The sequence below is a fragment of the Lampris incognitus genome, chromosome 1 (genome assembly GCF_029633865.1).
Source record: "Lampris incognitus isolate fLamInc1 chromosome 1, fLamInc1.hap2, whole genome shotgun sequence".
Classification (NCBI taxonomy): Eukaryota; Metazoa; Chordata; class Actinopteri; order Lampriformes; family Lampridae; genus Lampris; species Lampris incognitus.
Genome location: NC_079211.1, coordinates 60,681,718 through 60,708,211, shown reverse-complemented (window position 1 = coordinate 60,708,211; position 26,494 = coordinate 60,681,718). Strand labels below are relative to the sequence as shown.

Genomic DNA, 26,494 nt, shown 5'->3' with positions numbered 1-26,494 from the left:
TCCCATGTGGACGTCGTCTCGGACCGAGGGCGCTAGTTCGTCTCCCAGGTATGGCGGGCTTTTTGTAAGTGGTCGGGTGCCTCTGTTAGTCTCGCCTCTGGATATCACCCACAGACTAACGGGCAGACGGAGAGGATGAACCAGAGCGTGGAGTCTGCCCTCCGGTGCTTTGCCGCCAAGAAGCCCAGCTCCTGGAGCCAGTTCCTCCCCTGGGTCGAGTATGCCATCAACTCCCTGGTCAGCTCTGCCACCGACCTCTCACCTTTTGAGGTGTCCCTGAGCTACCAGCCGCCTCTCTTTGCTGTGCATGAGTCGGAAGTGGCAGTTCCCTCCATGCAGGCCCATCTGAACCGGTGTCGTCGCATCTGGGAGGTGACCAGAGCTGCTCTGCTCCGGGCAGCTGAGCGCGCCTGTCGGGGAGCCAACCGACGCCGGTCCCCAGCGCCTACGTACCAACCAGGCCAAAGGGTGTGGCTGTCCTCGAAGGACCTCCCGCTTCAGTCCACCGCGAAGAAGCTGAACCCCCGGTTTTTCGGGCCCTTTGAGATCAGGAAGGTGCTCAGCCCCGTGGCGGTGAGTCTGAAGCTTCCGGCTTCCTTGAAGATCCATCCCGTTTTTCATGTGTCTCGAGTTAAGCCTGTCTCCCACAGTCCTCTGATGCCTCCGGCCCCAGCTCCGCCTCCCCCTGAGATCGTGGATGGGCACCCCGAGTGGAAGGTCCGCCGGCTGCTGGACGCCCCCCCGCCGCGGCCGACTCGCATGCCGAGGCCCCTTAGAGAGCGAGAGTGACGCTAAGGGGACCAAAAAGTCCCTGAAAAGTGCAAGATAGGCTCTTTGAGAAATCAAGTTGTGGGACCCCTCACCGGATAGGGTTCAGATACAAGATCCCCCCTGGGGAAGGCCGATTGGCAAGGTTGATCGGGTCCTACTGCGCATGATTAGGGAAGAATCAAGGGAGTTCGAGGGTTTGGGCAGTTCCTTAAAAGCGGGAGAGTTGAAGACGTGTTTCTCTGGAAGTTTACACCGGGAAATCGAGGGGAAACGCAAGGTGAGTGGAGCACGTATTACTTGGAGAAATCCCGAGGTCGGTGGAACTAAGATCCGTCGAACCAATGTCGAGGGCTGTGCTTCTCGGCGAAGCAGGAATAAGGGAACGTCCAGAAAATGCTAGCGCGATTAGCTAGCATGGACCTTTATAAGAAATAAGGACTGAATCGAGCGAGGAAGACATCTGGTTGAATAACGGATTCGTATCCAAACTTGTGGGAATCCGATGAAAAGAGTGATAATAACCCATAGTAGCACAAGTCGGCCATCTAAACGAAACGGTAGATGGCAAAATCAAAAAAGTACAAATTTTTGAAAATCGTATTTTTTCGAAAAATTTAGCCACTTTTTTTCCGCGCGAATAAATGGCGCATTTTTTACATTTTTCCAAAAATTGTGACCCTGTGCCCCGCCCCGCCCCGCCCGGCAGGACCGCCCACGCCTGCCTCCCCTCCCAAAATTCATGGGGGGAGGGGTAAGGGGGGGCATCTCTAACCTACTTGGGAAGAATTGAGAGAGTTAGCCAAGGCTCTGGAACGAACTTGGGGGAAAGAGAAGCTAGTAGAGGAGGCCTGTGGGCTGCCAGAGACATCATCCTAACAACAGTCTCAACCAAACTAACAAACAAATATATCCTAGACTCACAGAAGATTGAAATTATCTGAACTATCCTCCGCCGTAATTCTCATCCCCATTGCTCTCCCCTCCCTTCGAATTCTTTACCTAATAGACGAAATTAACGACCCCCACCTAACAATTAAGACCCTAGGACACCAATGATACTGAAGTTATGAGTATACTGATTATGAAGACCTTGGATTTGACTCATATATAATCCCCACTCAAGACCTAACCCCAGGCCAATATCCCCTGCTAGAAGCAGACCACCGAATAGTTGTACCAGTGGAATCTCCCATCCGAACGCTAGTCTCAGCAGAAGATGTACTTCATGCATGAGCAGTCCCTGCCTTAGGTATTAAAATGGACGCAGTCCCAGACCGACTCAACCAAACAGCCTTTATCGCCTCACACCTGAGAGTATTTTATGGACAGTGCTCAGAAATCTGTGGAGCTAACCACAGCTTTATACCTGTCGTAGTTGAAGCTGTCCCTCTAGCCCACTTCGAAACATGATCCTCCCGAATACTTGAAGATGCCTTACTAGGAAGCTAAACCGGACGCAGCATAGCCTTTTAAGCTAAAACTTGGTGGTTAACCCCACCTCTAGTTAAATGCCACAGCTGGACCCTGCTTCTTGATTTTATATTCTTGTTTTCTCTTGACTGGTTTTCCTCCCAGCAAAAACTACAACCCACATCTTTCCCCACAGCCCCGCCCCAGAAGACTTGGAAAAGCCTGTAACCCATCCCTGAACCTGACCATGACACTAAGCCTGTTTGACCAATTCATAAGCCCCTTTCTTTTAGGTATCCCCTTAATCATTATTGCCCTGACTCTTCTGTTGTCCCTATTTCCCACCGCAGCCCACCGCTGACTCAACAACCGGGTCCTCACCCTTCAAGGCTGACTCATTAATCGATTTGTCCAGCAACTTCTTCTCCCTCTAAACACCCCCGGCCACAAGTGGGCAGTCCTACTAGTCTCCCTAATAATATATGTAATTACCCTGAACATGTTAGGCCTGCTCCCCTACACATTTACCCCAGCAACCCAACTCTCACTAAAGCTAGCCCTTGCAGTCCCCCTCTGGCTAGCCACAGTCATTACAGGAATGCGTAATCAACTCACCCACGCCCTAGGACACCTCTTACCCAAAGGAACCCCCACTCCCTTAATTCCTGCCCTAATCATTATCGAAACAGTCAGCCTATTTATTCGCCCCTTAGCCCTTGGAGTCAACCTCACATCGGGACACCTTCTTATCCAACTAACCTCCACAGCACCTTTTGTTCTCCTCCCCTAATACCAGCCATTGCTATCTCTACAGGAGCCCTCCTCTTCCTACTAACCCTCCTCGAAATCGCTGTTGCCATGATCCAGGCCCATGTATTTGTCCTCCTCCTCAGCCTGTATCTACAAGAGAACGTCTAATGGCCCACGAACAGGCACGTAGCCAGGTAGGTGGTTTTCGTGTCTGAACCCCCCCCCCCCAAACCCCACGGCCCGTCTGAAATGGCACCAATAATTATTTAGTTATCGTTTTGAGTATTTGTCACCGCCCCTCTAGTCTACTCATACACTGCATCTATCGTGACTGACAGGCGTAAAACCTGTCAGTTAATTTGTTTTCAAACATGATATATCTTATTGGTCTGTTTCGTAAAACAAATAAAATCACACGCTTTTGATTGGCTCAGGGGTCTGACGAGTCAGCTAAGCAACCTGCCACTGGTTATGCTAGCTAAATGGTCGATCTATAGTTTGCTTTTCAAAAGCAATGGAGCCGCCGAAAGCTACCTGTAAATCAGGCAAGAGCAGTAAAGTTAATATTCGTAAAATCAGGGATTTTTTTGTTTCAACGTGTCCCGACTCAAAAAAGAAAAAAAAAGAACATTACAGATGATCTGGTCACTAACGTTACCGATTTTCCGGAGCAAGTGTTAGCAGACCCACTGCCCTCCTCCTCGGAAACGGAGCCAGAATTAGCAGACCCGCCGTCCTCTACCTCGGAAACGTTTTCACACGACTTTGTGGATTATATTGGTGGGAAAATATCAGACGAACAGAGAAGAGAAATATACTCACTGGACTGGACGGCCAATATCGGACAAACATTCCCTACAAAACTAGGAGGTAAACTACGTTTCCAACGTCATTGGATTGACCAGTTTAGCTGGCTACTATACTCAACAAGGTCCGACGGTTGTTTTTGTAAGCAGTGTGTTGCGTTTGCAGTCGAGCATGTGGGCAAGGGAGGGCACAGAAAAGCTGGCAAGCTAATTAATGTCCACTTCTCAGACTGGAAACATGCTTTAGAGACGTTCAAAGACCATACACAAAAGGCATATCACAGGATGCATGTTTGAAAGCGGACAATTTCCAAATCGTTCTCAACAATAAAATGGATGCAATTTCACTGAGGCTAGATTCTGAGAGAAAAAAGCGAGTCCAAGAAAACAGAGAAAAACTCAAAAGCATCATTGCAACGTTGATTTTTTTTGTGGTCGCCAAGAACTCGCCCTGAGAGGTGATATTGATTCAGGACCAGTGACATTGAATGAGCCAACTCACAATGACGGAAATTTCAGGGCTTTACTCAGGTTTAGGGCTACATCTGGCAACACGGTACTGTTACAACACTTGAGTAAATGTGCAGCAAACGCTAGCTACTGCAGTCCTGATGTACAAAATGAAATAATCAGCATAATTGGAGATGTGATAACAAACAAACTGGTGCAGAAAGTAAACTCCGCGCAGTGTTTCGCTGTGCTGGCAGATGAAATGAAAGATGTTTCAGGGCGGGAGCAGCTTTCTGTCTGTGTCAGATACGCGAACCAGCATGACAGCCAATATAGCATCAGAGAGGATGTTTTGTCCTTTGTTGATATCGAGAAGTTAACCGGGGAGGCAATCGCCAATTCAATTTAAAGTCAGTTGACAAATGCAGGCGTTGATTTACAGTTTTTACGTGGCCAGGGATACGACGGCGCATCTGCCATGAGTGTCCGTTTAAATGGTGCCCAAGCTAAAATCAAAGAGAAGCACAAGCAAGCAGTTTATGTGCACTGTGCCAGCCACAGTTTGAATTTGGTCCTAAACAAGTGCTGCACTGTACAAATGGTGCGAAATTGCTTTGGAATTGTCTTGGAAATCTGCACTTTTTCCATGATTCGGCTTTGCGGTCTGCATGCAGTCTGCGACACGAAACGGAACGTCTTTTACCCAACTGCAAGAAACGCAACTGACGAAGTTGTGTGAAACGAGATGGGTCGAACGCCACGACGCAATATTTACATTCAACGAGCTTTTAGACCCTGTGCGATCCAGCCTGCAGAAAATCAGTGAAACCTTCGCAGGAGACACATCTGTCAAAGCCACTCAGCTCTTTAATTCAATTGGCAATGCAGAATTCATGCTGTCCATGAATGTGAGTGAGAAGATGCTTGCAAAACCTACCACCTGTCCACCTTCCTTCAGAAGAAAAATTGTGACTTGGTGAGTTGCGTTTCAGCTGCTGATGCTGTTATTAAGCAGGTAGATGAGATGAGGGCTAACTCTGAGATGGAGTTCAGGCAGATTTTCCAAAAGACCTCTTCCCAAGCAGCCAAGTATGGGGTTGAATTTCGACCACGAAGAGGCATGGACTGCAATGAGGATCCATTGAAGGCCTGTGAAAATCACTACCGGCAAAAGCTATTCATAGTCATGCTTGACTTTTATTCATCACAGATGAAGGAACGCTTCAGCAAACACAGAAATGAGATCTCCAACCTCTGCTCCTTACTGCCATCTAAGGTCAGCATGCTGAACGACAGCTCAGCTCAAGCGCTCTCCAACCTGTATCCTGATGAAGTGTCACCGCATCTGGAAGTTGTAAAGTCAGAAATTGACACCTGGGGGGATAAATGGAAAGATGCAACTTATGTTCCACAAAATGCCATTGAGGCATTAAATGCCTGTAACAGTGAGTTGTTTCCAAGCATCTTCAAGCTTCTCCGCGTTTTGACCACGCTTCCTGTCACCAGCGCCCATGTCGACAGAAGTTTTTCCCGTCTGGGAAGGATCAAGGACAAAATGCGCAGTACAATGACGGAAAGACGGCTTAATGGACTGACATTGCTCTCGGAGCACAGAGACATTGTGGTGACGCCGGAAGAGGTACTGGACATCTTTTGCAGACAAAAAAGACGACTGGACCTGCTTTTATAAGGTAAGACCCACTTTTATTTATTAATGCATTGATGATTATCTATGGGCCATTAATACGTTGACATTTACCGTACAGTTGGGTATTAGGCTATAGTATACAGTGTGGGAATTTTATTTACCGGTAGCTTTCGGCAGTGTTGCCCGACCCCCCCCAAAATATGTTTCTGGCTACGGGCCTGCCCACGAAGCTCACACCTATCACATAATGGACCCCAGCCCATGACCCCTAACAGGAGCAACCGCTGCACTTCTAATAACCTCCGGCCTTGCCATCTGATTTCACTTCCACTCAACTACACTACTCTCCCTAGGCCTAGCTCTACTGCTGCTAACGATATACCAGTGATGACGAGATATCATCTGTGAAGGCACATTTCAAGGCCACCACACCCCTCCTGTCCAAAAAGGATTCTGCTACGGCATAATCCTCTTTACTACCTCCGAGGTTTTCTTCTTCCTAGGATTCTTCTGAGCCTTTTTCCACTCAAGCTTAGCCCCCACTCCTGAGCTTGGAGGGTGCTGGCCTCCCACAGGGGTCTCAGCCCTCAACCCATTTGAAGTCCCTCTACTAAATACCGCAGTTCTCCTAGCCTCCGGACTAACCGTAACATGAGCTCACCACAGCATCATAGAAGGAGGCCGAAAAGAGGCCATCCAAGCCCTCGCCATCCTCCTAGGCCTCTATTTTACCCTCCTCCAAGCCATAGACTATTATGAGGCCCCCTTCACCATTGCTGACGGAGTATATGGCTCCACCTTCTTCGTGGCCACAGGCCTCCACGGATTACACGTAATCATTGGAACTTCCTTCTTAGCTGTCTGTCTCCTCCGCCAAATCCAATATCACTTCACATCCGACCACCACTTCGGCTTTGAGGCATGATACTGACATTTCGTAGATGTTGTTGTGCTTACACCGCCCCGAGCTGCCTCCCCGGCACGTTCAAGCCACTCCCCCAGCTCGGACGTGCCGGAAACATCCGAGCGCTCGGCTCGCGCTCTGAGGAGACGAGCGCTGCACTGCACCAGGTGTTTGCCATCATCCATCAGGCACAACTGTGGCAATCAGGCAGCCTTCTACAAGAAGCCTCCCAGAACGTCTCTCAGTGCTTCGACGTACTGAACCCTGCGACTCTCCCTCCGCGATTTCCACGGCTCCCCGCGTCTCCCTCGTCCCCAGCGACCTTCACGTTTCTCCCCGGACCTCTCCTGCGATCTCCCCCCCTTGTCCCTCCATCTGGACCCCTCCTTTCGGACTCGACTTCCCGGATCTCGGACCTGGACTTTCTCGGACAACCCCTCTTGGATCACGGACTGGACTTTCTCGCCAGGTGCACGCACATTTTTTCAACACCTCCTGGTCATTTACATACCGCACCACACATTGGCTAAAAACACTCACACATAGTTATTCACGCAAACCACGGGACACCACACATAGTTTATTCACACATCCCACTAACAGAACGCCTTTTTTCACCATACATTTCCCTCCCACAATAAAACCTCCCTTTGTAGCTTTTGAAGTCATCTCGTGTCTGTCTGTCTTGGGTTTCGCCACACGGGTCAGGTTCTGGTGTGCAAGCATAACAGAACGTCGAAGCCATTATGGACCCAGGCAAACCCAAGGAGCGGACGGTCCCTGTGACGCCCCAGAGCCCCGTTCCCCTAGAGGCAGTAGTAAGAAGTCACAGTTACCAACTTGCCTCTCTCAACTCAGAGCTTACTACTGCCTTCACCCGTGTCACCGGAGAGATCAGCGATCTTCAGTCCGGCTCCCAGGCCGCGACGGGCGCGTTAGATGCCCTCACCGCGCAGATCGCTGCACTCTCCACAGTGGTCTCCAGGATGAGCGACCACCCTGCCCTGGCCTCGGTCTCTGCCCCCAGCTCGGCCTCCGGTTTCCCCGTTTCTGGTCCCGACGTTCCCCCTCCTCCGAGTCAACCCCCACTGGACCCCCGGTGCGAGCCTAACCTCCCCTGCCCCAAGGCCTTCGGTGGGGAGTTCGAGCTGTGCAGGGGTTTCCTTGGTCAGTGTGAGCTCCTGTTCAAACACCAGCCAGCTAGGTATAGGACAGGAGAGACCAAGGTAGCCCTTGTCATGTCCCTCCTCACCGGCAAAGCCCTCAGCTGGGCCATAGCAGCGGTAGGCCATACCGAGCAGCTCGCCTCGGACTATGGTGCCTTCCGCCGCGAGTTCAATCTGGTGTTCGACCACCCAGCTGACGGGCAGGACGCTGCCGGCCGCCTCCATTCCATCCAACAGGGAGCCAGGTCGGTGGCAGATTATTCCTTGGAGGAAAGGATACTCGCGGCAGACAGTGGGTGGGATGACACTGCGCTCAAGAGCGCGTACAGGAGGGGGCTGAGCGAGCCCATCAAAGATCTCATCGTTCGGGACCGCCCTGCCTCCTTCAACGAGCTCGTCACCCTCGCCCTCCAGATGGACGAACGGCTGCGGGCTCGGCGCCAGGAACGCGCCCCGCGCGCTGGCCCCTCCCATAGACCAACCCCCGTCCGTCCTACCGGTGCCTTCCCTGGGTCAGCGTCCCGTGGGCTCTCTCCACCCTCACACTCCCCCTCGCAACCCTGGGTGGCTTCTGGATCCAGGCCGGAGGAGGAGCCCATGCAGTTGGGTCGGTCACGGCTCCCGCTGGAGGTTAGGGAGCAGAGGATGCATGGCCACCTCTGCCTCTACTGCGGGAGGCCGGGCCACTATATCAAGGCCTGCCCGACTCGCCCCAAAAGACCCGGCTCACTAGTGAGGGGTGTCCTAGTGAGCCTGACGACCCTTCCTCAGCCCCAGCCCAAGAAGGAGCACAACCACCTTTTTCCGGTCACTCTCACCTGGGGTAACCACTCACTGTCTGTTGGTGCACTCCTGGATTTGGGGGCGGACGAGTGTTTGATGGACATCTCGCTGGCCCGGCAGGCCGGCATTCCACTCGTCCCCCTAGACACACCCCTCACAGCCCAAGCCCTAGATGGTCGTTCACTTGGTAAAATCACACACAGCACTGCTTCCCTCACCCTCACTCTTTCGGGTAATCACGTGGAAGCTATCCGTTTCTTGGTTTTGCACGCCCCCACAGCGCCCCTGGTGTTAGGAAGACCGTGGTTGGAACGGCACGATCCCTACATCTCTTGGTCTACTGGGCGGATTTTGGGTTGGAGCGTTGCGTGTCATGCCAACTGCCTTCGCTCCGCCCACTCCCCGTCCAGCGGCCTCAGACCCGTGCCTCCTCCCACGGATCTCACTGGTGTTCCTTCCATTTATCACGATTTAGCCCCTGTATTTAGTAAAGACAGTGCACTTTCCCTCCCCCCTCACCGTCCCTATGATTGTGCCATAGATCTCTTTCCCGGGGCCGCCCTTCCCACCGGTCGGTTGTATAACATCTCCGTCCCAGAGAAGGAGGCTATGCGCAATTATATCACAGAGTCCCTGGCCTCAGGAATCATAAGGCCCTCGTCTTCCCCGGTGGCGGCGGGCTTCTTTTTTGTGGCAAAGAAGGAGGGCAGCCTGAGGCCTTGCATAGATTATCGAATGTTAAATAATATCACGGTGAAAAATAAATATCCACTCCCCGTTATGAGTTCCACGTTCGAGCCACTCACTCACGCCACGGTGTTCACGAAGCTGGACCTGCGCAGCGCGTACCACCTGGTGCGCATCCGGGAAGGGGATGAATGGAAGACGGCCTTCAACACCCACCTAGGGCATTTCGAGTACCTCGTTATGCCCTTCGGCCTCACCAACGCCCCGGCCGTCTTCCAGGCATTGGTCAACGACGTGCTCCGGGACATGCTGAACACGTTCGCGGCGGTGTACCTGGATGACATCCTCGTGTTCTCCAGGACTGAGGAGGAACACCACCAGCATGCCCGCCTGGTCCTCCAACGGCTGCTGGAGAACAGGCTCTTCGTGAAAGCCGAGAAGTGCGTGTTCCACTCCGCCTCCGTGGAGTTCCTTGGCCACATCGTGGAGAAGGGGCTCGTCCGCACTGACCCCAGGAAGACCCGAGCGGTGGAGGAGTGGGCACGGCCCACCAACAGGACGCAACTCCAGCGCTTCCTGGGGTTTGCAAACTTCTACCGGCGCTTCATCAGGGGGTTCAGCCGTGTGGCCGCCCCCCTCACTGCACTCACCTCCAACCTCCGCCCCTTCTCCTGGACCTCGGAGGCGGAAGCCGCCTTCTTGGCCCTGAAGAGGCTGTTCACAACGGCTCCGGTGCTCGCCCACCCGGACCCGTGCAGGCAGTTCATCGTGGAGGTGGACGCATCGGACACGGGCATCGGAGCCGTCCTCTCCCAGCGGTCGGAGGAGGACCAGAAGATCCACCCGTGCGCCTTCTTCTCCCGGCGTTTCAGTCCTGCTGAGAAGAATTATGACATCGGCAACAGGGAGTTGCTGGCTGTCCACGCCGCCCTAGAGGAGTGGAGACACTGGCTGGAGGGAGCAGGGCAGCCGTTCATCGTATGGTCCGATCACAAGAACCTGACCTACGTACGGACGGCTAAGAGGCTCAACCCCAGGCAGGCGCGCTGGGCTCTCTTCTTCAGCCGGTTCGACTTCACCCTCACCTACCGCCCGGGCACCAAGAACGTCAGGGCAGACGCCCTCTCCCGTCTGTTTCCCGAGGGGTCCCCTGACGCCCCAGACACCATCCTTCCCCCGGCCCGGGTGGTGGGTGTCGTCACCTGGGCCATCGAATCAGTGGTGAGAAGGGCCCAGCCCGACCCAGGCAATGGACCCCGGAACCGGCTATTTGTGCCTCCCTCTGTTCGGCCCCAGGTGCTGGAGTGGGGCCACTCCAGCCATCTTGCCTGCCACCCCGGTGTCTACCGAACGGCGGCCTTCATCCGCAGGGGTTTCTGGTGGCCCACCATGGAGGCAGACACCAGAGAGTTCGTGGCAGCCTGCACCACCTGCGCCCGCAGCAAGGCTCTCCATCGCCCTCCAGCAGGTCTCCTGCGCCCCCTTCCTGTCCCCGGCCGACCTTGGTCCCACATTGCCTTGGACTTTGTAACTGGCCTCCCCGTGTCCCAAGGCAATGACACCATCCTGACCATTGTCGACCGGTTTTCCAAGGCCGTCCATTTTGTTGCCCTCACCAAACTCCCCTCTGCAGTCGAGACGGCGGACCTTCTCGTCTCCCACGTCGTCCGACCTCATGGGATTCCCCTGGACATTGTCTCTGACCGTGGTCCCCAGTTCACTTCGAAGGTATGGCAGGCCTTCTGTAAGGGGATTGGGGCCACGGTCAGCCTCTCCTCCGGGTATCACCCCCAGACCAATGGGCAGGCAGAGCGGGCCAATCAAGCCCTGGAGGCGGCTTTGCGTTGCGTTACCACCAGCAACCCCGCCTCCTGGAGCAAGTACCTGCCCTGGGTGGAGTACTCGCTCAACTCCATGGAGAGTTAGGCTACCGGTTTGTCCCCCTTCGAGTGTTCCCTGGGCTATCAACCCCCTCTGTTCCCCCATCAGGAGTTGGAGGTAGCGGTCCCGTCCACGAGGGCCCATCTCCACCGATGCCGGCGCGTTTGGAAGACCGCCCGGGCCGCTCTGTTGCGAGCTACAGAGCGGGCCCGGCGCAGCGCCAACCGGCGGAGAGTGCCAGCCCCAGCTTATCGACCTGGCCAGAGGGTATGGCTCCTGGCCCGGGACCTGCCCCTCCCTACCCTCAACCGGAAGCTGGCTCCCCGCTACGTCGGTCCCTACACCATCGACCGCATCGTCAACCCTTCGGCGGTGCGTCTCCATCTCCCTACCTCACTCAAGATCCATCCCGTCTTCCATGTCTCGCGCCTCAAACCGGTAGCCACCAGCCCCCTGTCTCCCCCTGTCCAAGCTCCTCCACCCCCCAGGGTCCTCGACGGTGGTGACATGGTCTGGGATGTCGACCAGCTGCTCGCCGTACGCCGCCGGGGGTACTGTGTGTCTCTTGTACAAAAAGCACATCTAACTTTTTAAGAGCACACAGCTTGAAAAGAGAGGCCCTTTTCCCACCAGTCCTTGCCCCATTTAAGTTTAAGCTTCCTGTTCTTATGTCCTCCATAATACAGAAAATAAGTTGCAAAACAGATATAAGTGGACAGAGAAAGAATAAATTGAAAAACTTATTCATCATTCCCTAACTGCTTTCTGACCTTTTGAACTATTTTTTTTCAAACGAAAAGGTTCCTGTTCAGTGAAAGCTTTCTCCCCCAGACCACCAGGACTTCTCAGAAAACACTTCACTGAATCAAGGAAGAGTTGCAAGTCAGGAAACTGTCACGTATCTGGAAAGAACCCAAAAGCAGACGGGACAACCAGGTAAGGGAAGAAATCAAGTCTTTATTGAAGTGGCCGATCCCAGGGGTAGAGCAGGAGTTGTCTCAGTGGCAGGTAGACTGGCAGGCAGAAGTCCATGAATGGCTACGTTCCAGCAAAGACTGGTCCACAGTGGAGGCTTTTTAAGGGTGAGGGTGATTGCTTTGATGGTCAGCTGGTGTGCCGGGGTGAAGGGGGGGTCAGCAGGTGTCAAGGGCAATTGCTTTGATGGCCAGCTGGTGTGCCTTTGATGGACAGCTGGTGTGCCGGGGTGAAGGGGGGGTCAGCAGGTGTCAAGGGCGATTGCTTTGATGTCAAGGGAGAGAGGGCGACAGCAGGTGTCAAGGGAGAGAGGGCGATTGCTTTGATGTCAAGGGAGAGAGGGCGATTGCTTTGATGGCCAGCTGGTGTGCCGGGGTGAAGGGGGGGGGGGTCAGCAGGTGTCAAGGGAGAGGGGCTGTGACAGTACCCCCGCTCCGAGGGGCACCACCGGGCGACCTACCAGGCCCATCAGGGTGCGTCCTGTGGAAGTCCCGGATGAGGTTCGCGTCCAGGACAAGGCGACGAGGGACCCAACACCTTTCCTCCGGGCCATATCCCTCCCAGTCAATGAGATACTGCAGGCCGCGACGGTGGCGACGAGAGTCCAGGAGACGACGAACAGTGTAAGCAGGATGATCGTTGATCATACGATGAGGTGGGGCGGGGGGCCCGGAGGAACTAGAGGGCTGGTAGAGACAGGTTTGAGGCAGGACACATGGAAGGAAGGGTGAACCCGGAGAGTGCGGGGCAGCTTCAGACGGACCGCAGAGGGGTTAATGACTTTGACAATGGAAAAGGGACCAATATACCTGGGGGACCGTTTTTTAGCATCCGATTTCAAGGGTAGATCCTTGGTAGAGAGCCATACCTGGTCACCGGGGGAGTAGTCCAGAGCAGGGGAGCGATGACGATCCGCCAAGCACTGGTAACGGCCGGAGGCCCTGAGCAGTGGAGCACGGGCTCGCCACCAGGTCCGACGGCACCGACGGACATGGGCCTGGACAGACGGAACCGGAATGTCTACCTCTTGAGAAGGAAAAAGGGGGGGCTGATAGCCGTAAAGGCATTGAAAAGGGTACAACCCAGTAGCAGACGATGGCAAAGTGTTATGGGCATATTCTACCCAGGGAAGTTGTGATGACCAAGAGGATGGGTTGGCAGACACCAGACAGCGGAGAACAGTCTCCAATGCCTGGTTGGCCCTCTCGGCCTGGCCGTTGGTCTGAGGATGGAACCCCGATGACAGGCTGACGGTGGCACCGATGGCAGAGCAGAAAGCCTTCCAGACAGCTGAAGTGAACTGGGGGCCACGGTCAGACACTATATCACGGGGAAGACCGTGGACCCGGAAAACCTCCCTGACCAGCAGATCCGCAGTCTCTCGAGCCGAAGGCAGTTTAGACAAGGGCAAAAAATGAACAAATTTACTGAAGCGATCAACAACAGTCAGTACAACGGTGTTACCGTCGGAGAGGCAGACCAGAGATGAAATCAAAGGACAGATGCAACCAGGGACGATGTGGAACCGGCAGGGGGCGCAGCAGACCGGCACTGGCCCGAGTGGAGGGCTTATTCTGGGCACAAACAGGACAGGCAGAAACAAAAGACCCAGTATCCTCCGTCATGGAAGGCCACCAGAACCGCCTACGGAGGAAGACTAGGGTACGGGTTACTCCAGGATGGCAGGTAAGTTTGGAAGAGTGAGCCCACTGCAACACACTAGATTTAACAGCATCTGGAACAAACAGGCGCCCAGGGGGACCGTTACCTGGGTCAGGCTGAGTCTGTTGTGCTGCCATGACCTCCCTTTCAATGTTCCAGGTGACAGCCGCAACCACACAGGTAGAGGGAACGATGGTGTCAGGTTGGAGCTTGGGCTCAGACTCCTTCCCATGCACACGAGACAGAGCATCGGGCTTGGCATTCCTGGAGCCAGGGCTTGACACCTGACAGGGGACAGACTGAGGCAGAGCAGACTGGAGGCATATGGCATGACAGACGGGACTCCAACTTGAAATTCTGGCCGATGACCAATCAATATGGGGACTATGCTTAACCAGCCAGGGATGACCAAGTATAATGGGAGCAAATGGAGAATTGATAACAAAAAAACGTAACTCCTCTTGATGGTTTCCTGACAACAGGAGGCGCACAGGCTTGGTCTTAGAGGTTATCTGGGCCAGGAGACGTCCATCCAGGGCATTAGCTTCAAGAGGCTGGTCCAGACTCACAGTGGCAAGACCTAACTGCTTCACAACACTTGCATCCAAAAAGCTTTCATCAGCTCCAGAGTCAGTTAAAGCCAAAAGTTTAGTGGACTGACCTTTAAAACTGATGGTAGCTTGCAACTGGGTACGTGGACGAGGAGACAGAGGGCAGACAGTTGGGCTCACGAGGATCCTCCCCCTCCCTCGTAAGCCTGCTATTTTTGACGGACGGTGAGGGCAGGAGGCGAGAAAGTGACCAGGCTGACCACAATACAAGCAGCTGTTCTCGGTGATGCGGCGTTGACGCTCCTCCGGGTTGAGCCGGAAGCGGCCGAGTTGCATCGGCTCCGAAGCTGGGGAAGAGTCACGCCTCGGGCTTTCTCGGAGGACGTCAGCCTCAGTCGAGCGAGCTCGGCCCCCAGAGTTTGGAGGTGTGGCCCGTGGAAAGTTGTTATGACCAGGAAAGCGGCGCGTCCTCTCTCTCCTCCGCTCCCGGAGACGGTTGTCCACACGAATGCCCAGGGTAACCAATTCCTCCAACCCTCCAGGCTCGGGGTAGGAAACCAATTCGTCCTTTATGGATTCGCTTAGCCCGTTGGAAAAGCCGGCCTGGAGGGACTCGTTGTTCCATCCACTCTCCGCTGATAGCGTACAGAACTCAACTGAGTAGTCAGCGACGCTGCGGGAACCCTGGCGGAGAGAGATCAGTCTTTTTGAAGCATCCTTTCCCCGCACGGGATGATCAAAAACCTGGCGAAAAGCAGTGGTGAACTCAGCGTAGGATGAGGAAGTAGAGGCCCGCATCTCCCACACCGCTGTAGCCCAATCCAGAGCACTTCCCCGGAGAAGACCCATGATGTAAGCGACTTTGGCTCCATCCGTGGAATATGACTGGGGCTGCTGGTTAAACACAATCTCACACTGCATCAAAAAAGGGCGACAAAGTCCAAAATCTCCATCACACTTATCGGGCGGGGCAACCCATGGTTCCTTAGCCGAAGTTGATGGCGCTGAGGGTGGCGAAGCTGGAGAGGCGGGTCCCGGGCTAGCGGAGGCACTAAGTTGGGTCTGGATTCCGGAGATCTTTGAGCTGAGCTCACGGAGGGCGTCAGCCATCTCCTGTAGCACCTGGCTGTGCTGGCCGAGGACCGATTCCTGGTTGGCTACAGCCTGGCAGACCGTGGCCAGGTCTGTGGTGGAATGGTCTGCTGGGTCCATAGTGGCTGGAACGTACTGTCACGTATCTTCAAAGAACCCAAAAGCAGACGGGACAACCAGGTAAGGGAAGAAATCAAGTCTTTATTGAAGTGGCTGATCCCAGGGGTAGAGCAGGAGTTGTCTCAGTGGCAGGTAGACTGGCAGGCAGAAGTCCATGAATGGCTACGTTCCAGCAAAGACTGGTCCACAGTGGAGGCTTTTTAAGGGTGAGGGCGATTGCTTTGATGGCCAGCTGGTGTGCCGGGGTGAAGGGGGGGTCAGCAGGTGTCAAGGGCGATTGCTTTGATGGCCAGCTGGTGTGCCTTTGATGGCCAGCTGGTGTGCCAGGGTGAAGGGAGGGGTCAGCAGGTGTCAAGGGAGAGGGGCTGTGACAGAAACACTTTGTCAACTTTTACATTTCTGGCCCCCTTAGTGTCCTACAAGAAATTCTTAATGCTCACTACAGAGTATCCAGTCTGTTGTTGAGTCCCCGTCTGCGAGGCAGCCAGAGACTCCACATCACTGGCTTCATCACCTTCACTCTCATCCGACTGCAGACACCTACTCTGATGAGAAACATTTGTCACTATACTAGAAGGCGGAGACACCTCATCAGGTTTCCTCTTTTTATCCTTGACATTAGAAGAGCCTTCCTTTACCAACATCACACATTCCTCCTCCAGAGAACATTCTGCTTCATTAGTTTCAGTCTGTGTGTCCATTACATCACAGGTAGTAGTATCTGTAGGACACTTTTCAACAACCTCTACAACAGTATTGTCCTGTGTAGGGCCCGGATCAGCAGCACCTGTCCTGAACCCACAGCCCCTGAACTCGCCGAACCCGGATCGTCAGCAACTGAGCCAGCAGCCCCTGCTTTAGCAGAACCCGGATCAGCAACACCCGAACCAGGAACAGCAGCACCTGAACCAGCAGCCAGAAACTCAGCTTCACTCTGGTTTTCTTCCTGCTGCGTTTCTCCCTGCTTTGAGCTTGGCGCCGCAGTCCCAGTTTAGTTTGCTCGGGGCCCTGTGCTGCCGTCTCACCCTCATTTGGCTCAGCAGTTGATTTCTCTGGACGGGAACGGATGAGATGACCCTCTATTCTGCAGCCAAAACATTTCCTTGTCTCTGATGATACATTCACATCGTAGTCAAAACCATCAACTCTGAACTTCAAAATCAGATTTAACTCCACTTTGTTCCTCACAACCATAGAGACCTGCTGCCTTCTGAAGGTAACAACATGTTTTAAAAGTGGAGATTCGTAGCTCAGATTGATCAGTTTTATAGGGGACATTAATTTTCCGTGTCTCGCCAGTTCTCTCCGCAACATGTCGTTGCTAATGAACGGAGGGACTTTGGACAAAATTACCTTTTTAGCCGGATTGACCAGCGGCACCACCTGAACAAAGGTGTCCTGGATTACCACGCCTTGCTCCACAACCACGTTGACCTTGTCAATACTGTCGAGAAACACAACGGCTCCACCTATTCATTCTCGACGCGGACTTTACACTATCATAACCAACGACTTTTCTTCTACCGAGCACTTGAAGTTAGGACAAAGTTTAACTCCATGTCGGCGCGTGAGCTCCTCCAGCCCCACTCCTCCGACTCCGCGAGTCTGCATGACTCACAGCCGGGCCGGCCGAACCCGCTCCGCTATCAAAAATATACCACCACGACAACAAATCTGTCAAAATACAAACCCCCAAAAAAACCCGAAAAAACGAAACGAAAACGAAAAGTAGAAAAGTTAGTAAAGATAGAAAACGCCGAGACGCGCACTCACTCACACTTCCACTCCGAGAGAGAGAGAGAGAGAGAGAGAGAGAGAGAGAGAGAGAGAGAGAGAGAGAGAGAGAGAGAGAGAGAGAGAGAGAGAGAGAGAGAGAGAGAGAGAGAGAGAGAGAGAGAGAGAGAGAGAGAGAAGCAGCGCCACAAAGCAGCCATCTATCACAAACTAACCAAACGTTTCTGATTTCGAGTTCAGGTCAGGTCGGGCTTCAAATTTGGCAGTACCAGTCGTCGGCCTCAGTTCGAGTAAGGCCTGAAGGTCACGGGTACGGGCCGGGTTCGCGCTTCAATTTCATGCCCGTGTGCAGACCTCTAGCACGTAGGGCATAATCGATGTTGAGAAGTGGACATGTGGCAGGTGCCTTGGTGTAGCTAAAGTTACAGTACGCTGTTAGGCTAGCTAGCTTTGGTTTTGGAGTTATTTTGGGGAAAATGAAACGAAAACAGATAGCTTTAAAATGCTTTCGTAACTAAAAGAGTGGACACTGGTGAAGAAAAGCACCATGGCCATGGCGACGACAATGTTAAAGCCAGTGCTGCTGCTAGGGGTGAGACTGATCACAGAGAGGCGCACCCTGCAGAGCAGCCAGAGCAATCTACTTCCAGTCCCAACGCCAACTTTATGAAATCCGACATCAGTGCAAGTAAAACTAGCGAGCCAGTGCAACCTCGTTTAACCCAATTCCTTACCAAGAATGCAAGACGTTTTAATGTCAATGTATATAAGAACTATGACTGGGTTGAGTTTTCAATGTCACAGGACGCTATCTATTGTTTTGCATGCCGTCGTTTCAGTGGGGTTTCGACTGCTGCTGGGGATAGACAAGAGATCTGTGTTTTCATTGACCATGGATACACATACTGGAAAAATGTGCAAAAGAATCTTCTGGAGCATACTGAGAGCAAGAGGCACAAAAACGCTGCATTGGCATGGATTGAGTTCAAGGCTGTGGCCTGTAGACGTAAGGATTCTATAGCGAGTCAAATTGATGCTAATACAGTGCATCCGGAAAGTATTCACACCACTTCACTTTCCCCACATTTTGTTATGTTACAGCCTTATTCCAAAATGGATTAAATTCCTTTTTTTCCTCATCAATCTACACACAATACCCCATAATGACAAAGTGAAAAAGGTTTTGTAGACATTTTTGCAAATGTATTAAAAATAAAAAACTGAAATATTGCCTGTACATAAATATTCACAAATATTCACACCCTTTGCTATGACACTCAAAATTGAGCTCAGGTCCATCCGGTTTCCACTGATCATCCTTGAGATGTTTCTACATCTTGATTGGAGTCCACCTGTAGTAAATTCAATTGATTGAACATGATTTGGAAAGGCACACACCTGTCTATATAAGGTCCCACTGTTGACAGTGCATGTCAGAGCAGAAACCAAGCAATGAAGTCAAAGGAATTGTCTGTGGACTTCCGAGACAGGATTGTATCGAGGCACAGATCTGGGGAAGGGTACAAAAAAATGTCTACAGCTTTGAAGGTCCCGAAGAGCACAGTGGTCTCCATCATTCGTAAATGGAAGAAGTTTGGATCCACCAGGGCTCTTCCTAGAGCTGGCCGCCCAGCCAAACTGAGCAATCGGGGGAGAAGGGCCTTGGTCAGGGAGGTGACCAAGAACCCGATGGTCACTCTGACAGCGCTCTAACGTTCCTCTGTGGAGATGGGAGAACCTTCCAGAAGGACAACCATCTCTGCAGCACTCCACCAATCAGCCCTTTATGGTAGAGTAGCCAGACGGAAGCCTCTGCTCAGTAAAGGGCACATGACAGCCCGCTTGGGAGTTTGCCAGAAAGCACCTAAAGGACTCTCAGACCATGAGAAACAAGACTCTCTGGACTGATGAAACCAAGATTGAACTCTTTGGCCTGAATGCCAAACGTCACGTCTGGAGGAAACCAGGCACCTCTCATCACCTTGCTAATACTATCCCTACAGTGAAGCATGGTGGTGGCAGCATCATGCTGTGAGGATGTTTTTCAGCGGCAGGAATTGGGAGACTTGTCAGGATCGAGGGAAAGATGAATGGAGCAAAGTACAGAGAGATCCTTGATGAAAACCTGCTCCAGAGCGCTCAGGACCTCAGACTGGGGCAAAGGTTTACCTTTCAACACGACAACGACCCTAAGCACACAGCCAAGGAAACGAAGGAGTCGCTTCGGGACAAGTCTGTGAATGTCCTTGAGTGGCCCAGCCAGAGCCCAGACTTGAACCCCATTGAACATCTCTGGAAAGACCTGAAAATAGCTGTGCAGCGACACTCCCCATCTAACCTTACAGAGCTCGAGAGGATCAGCAGAGAAGAATGGGAGAAATACCCCAAATATAGGTGTGCCAAGCTTATAGCTTCATACCCAAGAAGACTTGAGGCTGTAATCACTGCCAAGGGTGCCTCAACCAAGTACTGAGTAAAGGGTGTGGATACTTATGTACATGCAATATTTCAGTTTTTTATTTTTAATAAATTTGCAAAAATTTCTACAAAACCTTTTTCGCTTTGTCATTATGGGGTATTGTATGTAGATTGATGGGGGAAAAAAGGAATTTAATCCATTTGGGAATAAGGCTGTAACATAACAAAATGTGGGGAAAGTGAAGGGGTGTGAATACTTTCCGGATGCACTGTAGATCATCAGAGGTGCAAGAAAACAGAGCACACGTTAAATCCTTATTAAAAGTCACATCATTTTTAGGGCGACTGGGACTCCCCTTTCGTGGTCACAACGATGGAGACAGTGCTGATAATAGGAGAAGGCATATTGGAGAATAGGGGAAACTTTCTGTAACTTTTGGATGTTGTATCAACTGATGACAACAATGTGAAACCAAACAGGATCGCAGATATGGACATTACTCCTCCCCAGAGGCTCAGAATGATATGTGTAATAAAGCCTAAACCGCATTTCTCTGTGTTAAATATTAAGGTTGATATTCATCTATTAACTTGTTAATTAAAAATCATAAACACTGTTTTGATTAAGGTATTAATGCAATTTATGTAGAAAGACTACACTTCCCATGCTTCTCATGGGTCATTAAAAAAAAAAGAGAGAGAGAAGGGGTCAAGGGAGAAGAAAGACTTCCGTGTTTACCCGGCGTGTTTCTCACTACCAAAAAGACAAGTTGAAACTTTATTATGTTACAGTAATACCATCAATGTGTCAAAATTTGAAGAGGACTTTCATTGCTAGCTAACGTAACTGCATCGGGACTTTCTCGCTGTGGTGGTTCTACGCAGTGACGGCCAGCAAAGACAGCGCTGCAGGACTCACGGTTTCTCCACAAGACAGCAGCTGATACGCGCTTCCCTCCTTCCCCACTTGGTGTGGGTAATGTACTGATTTCCAGGCATCGTTACGGTAGTCTTTCGAACATTTTTTTTGTAGTTGTGCACAACTCGTTTTTCCGGAGTTACATTTTTGTTCTTTTCCACGCATACGAACTGAGTTAAATACATGCGTGGTGAACTGAACCACTAACGGGACTGTGCACGTGAACAGTGCGTGTGTAGAGCCGAAGTAACGGAGAAGACCGTAGGTTCACACTTTAGCCGTGTAGGCAACTTTCTTTAATCCACGGTAAATCAGCGAGACAAACAAAACCCACAGCTCGACTGAGCGGAGGTGGCAAGAATAACCAGAAAACTGGCTGGACAACCATAACTTAACCCTGCGTTAACCTGCCAGGGCAACCATGACTTAACCCTTAGTTCCTGGGTTGAATTCTGTCCCCAATACGTGTCCACCACATGAGCCCCCCCAGAATTCGCCCTAGTAATCGAAGTCAGGCAGGCGCGGGTGGACGACAGGCCGTCCGCGGCGGCTCCGGATAACAGGGGCCGGAGTGTCTGTGGGAGGCATTGACGCGGGCCTGTGGAGGTCGGCCTGAGGAGCAGAAGAGGCAGCTCGGGCCTCCACGGGGGGAGGAGGCGGAGCCGGGGGACGACCGCGACGAGGAGGTTGGGCTAACTCCAACGGCTGCGTCAAGTCCAGGTGTGCGGGTTTAACTCGGTCCACTGAAACATGCTCGGCCGTGCCCCCAAAATCCACCACCAGGTGCTTAGTTCCCCGTTCCAGGACGCGGAAGGGGCCGTCATAAGGGGGTTGCAGAGGGGGGCGGTGTGCGTCGTGACGGATGAACACGTAGTCCGCTGACTGCAGACCTGGGGGCACCTGGGACACCGGAGCGCCGTGTTGGGCGGTAGGGACGGGTGTGAAAGCTCTGACCCCGTCCAGCAAGGAGGCTCGTTGGTCCACAGCTGACCAGGGACGCGTTGCATTGGGCATGAAATCGCCTGGGACTCGCAGCGGCGTGCCGTACACCAGCTCCGCAGAGGAGGCTTGTAGGTCTTCCTTCGGGGCGGTCCGCAGGCCCAGCATGACCCATGGGAGCTTGTCGACCCAGTTGCAGTCCTTGAGAGTAGCCCGAAGCGCAGCCTTCATGGACCGGTGGAAGCGCTCACATAGGCCGTTCGCCTGAGGGTGGTAGGCGGTAGTGCGATGAAGCTTGACGCCCAGAGCCTCACCCACAGCATTCCATAGCTCTGAGGTAAACTGTGGCCCACGGTCAGATGAAAGGTCGGAAGGCGTACCGAAACGTGAGACCCACGACCCAATAAAAGCCCGGGCCACATCAGCAGACGTCGTGGATGCCAGGGGAACAGCTTCAGGCCAGCGCGTAGTCCTGTCCACCACAGTGAAGAGGTAGGTGAACCCATGGGAGGGGGGTAGGGGACCAACCAGGTCGACGTGGACATGGTCAAATCGTCTCTCCGGCACTGCGAAGCGTTCCAGGGGCGCCTTAATGTGGCGGTGTATCTTAGCCCGCTGACAGGCAACACACGAGTCGGCCCACGCTTTCACGTCTCTCTTAAGTCCCTCCCACACAAACTTAGCAGAGGTCAGGCGCACGGATGGCTTACCGCCTGGATGAGAGAGGCCATGCACAGCTTCAAATACGGGGCGTCTCCAGCTGTGCGGGACGATGGGCCTGGGCTGTCCTGTGGAGACGTCACACAGGAGGGTGACACCTGTGTCGCTGAAAGGAACGTCCTGCAGGCGGAGCCCCGTGTCGGAGGCCCGGAGACGGAGGATGCTCGGGTCCGTGGCCTGGTCAGCAGCCATCTGTGCATAGTCAAGGCCTAGGTGGACCGCTCCAATCACTGCCCTAGACAGGCAGTCAGCTACCTGGTTAGACTTACCAGTGACGTGCTGGATGTCGGTAGTGAATTCCGAAATGTAGGAGAGTTGTCGCTGCTGGCGAGCGGACCATGGCTCGGCCGTCTTGGACATGGCAAACGTGAGGGGCTTGTGGTCCACGTACGCAGTAAACTCGCGGCCCTCTAGCAGGAAACGGAAATGCCGGACGGCGAGCCAGAGACCGAGGAGTTCCCTGTCAAAAGTACTATACTTGCGCTCTCGGGGTGTAAGCTGGCGACTGAAAAAGGCCAAAGGCTGCCAAGCCCCCCCCACCCACTGTTCGTGAACCGCACCAACAGCATAGTCCGATGCATCCGTGGTTATGGAAATAGGCGCTGTAGGTGAAGGATGCGCTAGCAGGGTAGCCTGGGAGAGCGCAGCTTTAGTCTCGGTGAACGCACGGTCCCGCTCTGCTGTCCAGTTGACCGCCTGGTTGGGGGACATGCCTTTCAGCGCCTCGTACAGTGGCCGGATGATAAAGGCGGCTCGAGGAATGAAGCGGTGGTAGAATGTCACCATCCCGATGAACTCCCTGAGCGCACGAGCTGTTTGGGGGCGCGGAAAGGCCGCCACCGCTTCCACCTTTGAGGGCAGGGGGACTGCCCCGTCCCCAGTGATGCGGTGCCCGAGGAAATCAATGGCTGTCAGCCCGAACCGGCACTTCGCCGGGTTGACGATCAGCCCATGCTGGCTGAGGCGTGTGAAGAGGGCATGAAGATGGGACAGGTGTTCTTCCTCGGAGGTGCTGGCGATGAGTATGTCGTCCAAATAGACGAAGATGAAATCAAGGCCACGGAGCACTGAATCCATCAGCCGCTGAAAGGACTGGGCCGCGTTTTTGAGTCCAAATGGCATTCGTAGGAATTCAAATAGGCCGAATGGGGTTGTCACCGCTGTCTTGGGGATGTCTGAGGGGTGCACGGGAACTTGATGATAACCACGGACCAGGTCGACTTTTGAGAAGACGCATTTGCCAGACAGGTTTGCAGAAAAGTCCTGGATATGCGGGACAGGATAGCGGTCAGGCGTGGTGGCGTCATTTAGTCGGCGGTAGTCCCCGCATGGGCGCCAACCTCCATCAGGCTTAGCGACGATGTGGAGTGGGGACGCCCACGGGCTGTCAGAGCGGCGGATGATCCCCATGCGTTCCAGGTGCTCGAACTCAGACTTGGCAATGGCGAGTTTGGCGGGGTCGAGACGCCTGGCTCTGGCGTAGACCGGGGGCCCCTTCGTAGCAATGTGATGCTCCACCCCATGCTTAGCGGTGGGTGCAGAGAAGGTAGGCTGGGTGAGGTCAGGGAACTCAGCGAGGAGGCGGGTGAACTTGTCTGCCTCTGAGAGAGAGTTGGCTAGACCTGCATAGGCCGCTTCCCTCCGCGTACATGCGAAGGAGGAGAAGGTTAAGGCATCGACCAGACGGCTGTTCTGAATGTCCACTAGCAAACCGTAAGCGCACAAAAAATCAGCTCCGAGGAGGGGAAGCGTTACATTGGCCATGACGAACTCCCACGTGAAACGTTGTCCACCAAAACACAGTTCTACAGACCGCACGCCGTAGGTGTGGATAGGGCTGCCGTCAGCCGTCGCCAACTGGGGGCCCCGCTCCCCGCCCATGATGTCGACGTCAGTAGCAGGGAGCACGCTTCTCTGTGCGCCCGTGTCACAAAGAAATCGCCGACCGGAGATGGTGTCGAGGATGAAGAGTAGCCTGCTCGTATCGCCAACACTCATGGCCACTACTGAGTGTTGGCCCTCTCGTTTCCCGTCGGCCTGTAGTTGCAGGGGGAACGGCACCGTTTAGCTTTCGCACCAAATCGAGCGTGGTACATACAGAGTCCAGAGGGCTTGTAGCGGTCTGATGCTGTGGCGCCACCGTCGGGCCACGCCCGCGATGTCGGCGGGGGGCCAGTGAAGGTAGGAGCCAGCACCTCGGCATGGGAGGAACGTTGTGTAGCGACGAAGAATCGGTCAGCCTCCTTTGCCAGCTCACGGGGATCAGTGATGGTGGAGTTAGCGAGCGCAGTCTGGACGTGGGGCGGCATGTTGCGCAGAAACAGCTCCATAAACAGGAAACATGGCTTTTCTTGACCCAGTAGGTTTAACATCCTGCTCATTAGCTCCGATGGTTTGCCATCTCCCAAGCCCTGAATTGCGAAGAGGCGACGTGCTCTCTCCGTTGCTGACAGTTCAAAAGTTTCAAGGAGGAGATGTTTAAGTGCGGCGTATTTACCATCGGCCGGTGGGTTGGTTATGAAACCGCTTATCCTGGAAGCCGTAGCGCCCCCCAGCGCTGCCACTACGTAGTAGTACCTGGTCTCGTCTGCTGTTATGTCTCTGAGCGCGAACTGTGCCTCAGCCTGCGCGAACCATGTAGCCGCGGAGGACTCCCAAAACTCCAGCAGTTTAATTGCAACGGCGTTCGTAGCCATAATGTGTGTGGTTTCAGAAAACTTATCCGAAAACCGACGTCGGGGTCACCAGTGTAGAGCCGAAGTAACGGAGAAGACCGTAGGTTCACACTTTAGCCGTGTAGGCAACTTTCTTTAATCCACGGTAAATCAGCGAGACAAACAAAACCCACAGCTCGACTGAGCGGAGGTGGCAAGAATAACCAGAAAACTGGCTGGACAACCATAACTTAACCCTGCGTTAACCTGCCAGGGCAACCATGACTTAACCCTTAGTTCCTGGGTTGAATTCTGTCCCCAATACGTGTCCACCACACGTGCAAAGTTAGTGCCGGTGTCTGTGCCTCTCGCGAGCAGGGACTGATTTGCATCAGAGCGCTTGAACTGACGGGGATTACACACTTGCCTTGTCGTGGGACAATCTTCTGTAATTGACTGGGTCGTTCCCACAACATATCAAGCGCGCCACCGTGCGTAGGCCTGCCAGTTTCTCGGGTTTAAATTATAGTAAAGAGCTCTAGTTTATTTATTTCACTGAGTGCACTCATTTTTGGGAATGACTGGTTGATGTTTTAATATAATATAAATAATATTCAAGGGGTCAGTGTTTAAAGCATTTAAAAGTTAAGAGAGTTAACATGTTTTTTTTTCTTTTCTTTGGAAGTGATTTGAGTTGATGTACTATAGACCAATTCAGTGTCTTGTATAGGTAAAACGTCTCTCTAATTTCAAGAGTCATGGGATCATTACTTTACTGTATTACAAGCCATCCATCCATGATCTTAACTGCTTATCCTGCTCTCAGGGTTGCGGGGATGCTGGAGCCTATTCCAGCAGTCATTGGGCGACAGGCAGATTGACTATTACAGTACATTTCGTAAATCACAATACATGTTATGTTTTAGTGTTTGAATTTTATGAATCAGGCGGTTTATCTAAAACATACACCTTGTTGGGTTTTAGAAGATATATTCCTGTCACACTTTTATATCCTGGGAGACAATTAGACACATAGTAGTGTGCCTAGTCATTCCAGGTGGAGGCATCGCGCTAAGCATCATTGAGCGTAACACATTGTCCTGTCAGATGAGAAGGGGCATTGGAAGGGGGTTACATTTTGGAGGCACCGCTGGGATTGGTCACCCATAGGTGTTAACCTTATGTAGTACCACTGATCTCCTGTTTACTATTCAGCCCTGCTCACCCCATTTATTTGACTTTAATTGTATGCCTCATGGAACTTAATCAGGTGGGGGAATGGTGCAAGGAAGAAAATGTTAAGAGAGCCCGGGCCTTAGTACTGATTAATGTGCCTTTGGATGTTAGCATTGAGACTACGGCTTAAGTTTTGAACACCTTTAAGGTCCTCGGCCACACAAAAATATATGGTCGTCATGGAGATTCTTCTGGTAGGGCATTATTCATTCTTGTTG

At 52.9% G+C, this 26,494-nt stretch overlaps 1 pseudogene; it reads left to right on the top strand.

The window, feature by feature from the left end:
• Positions 1 to 934: 934 nt before the first annotated feature.
• On the top strand, positions 935 to 2,220 carry LOC130110854 (cytochrome c oxidase subunit 2-like; annotated as a pseudogene).
• The last annotated feature ends 24,274 nt before the right edge of the window (positions 2,221 to 26,494 follow it).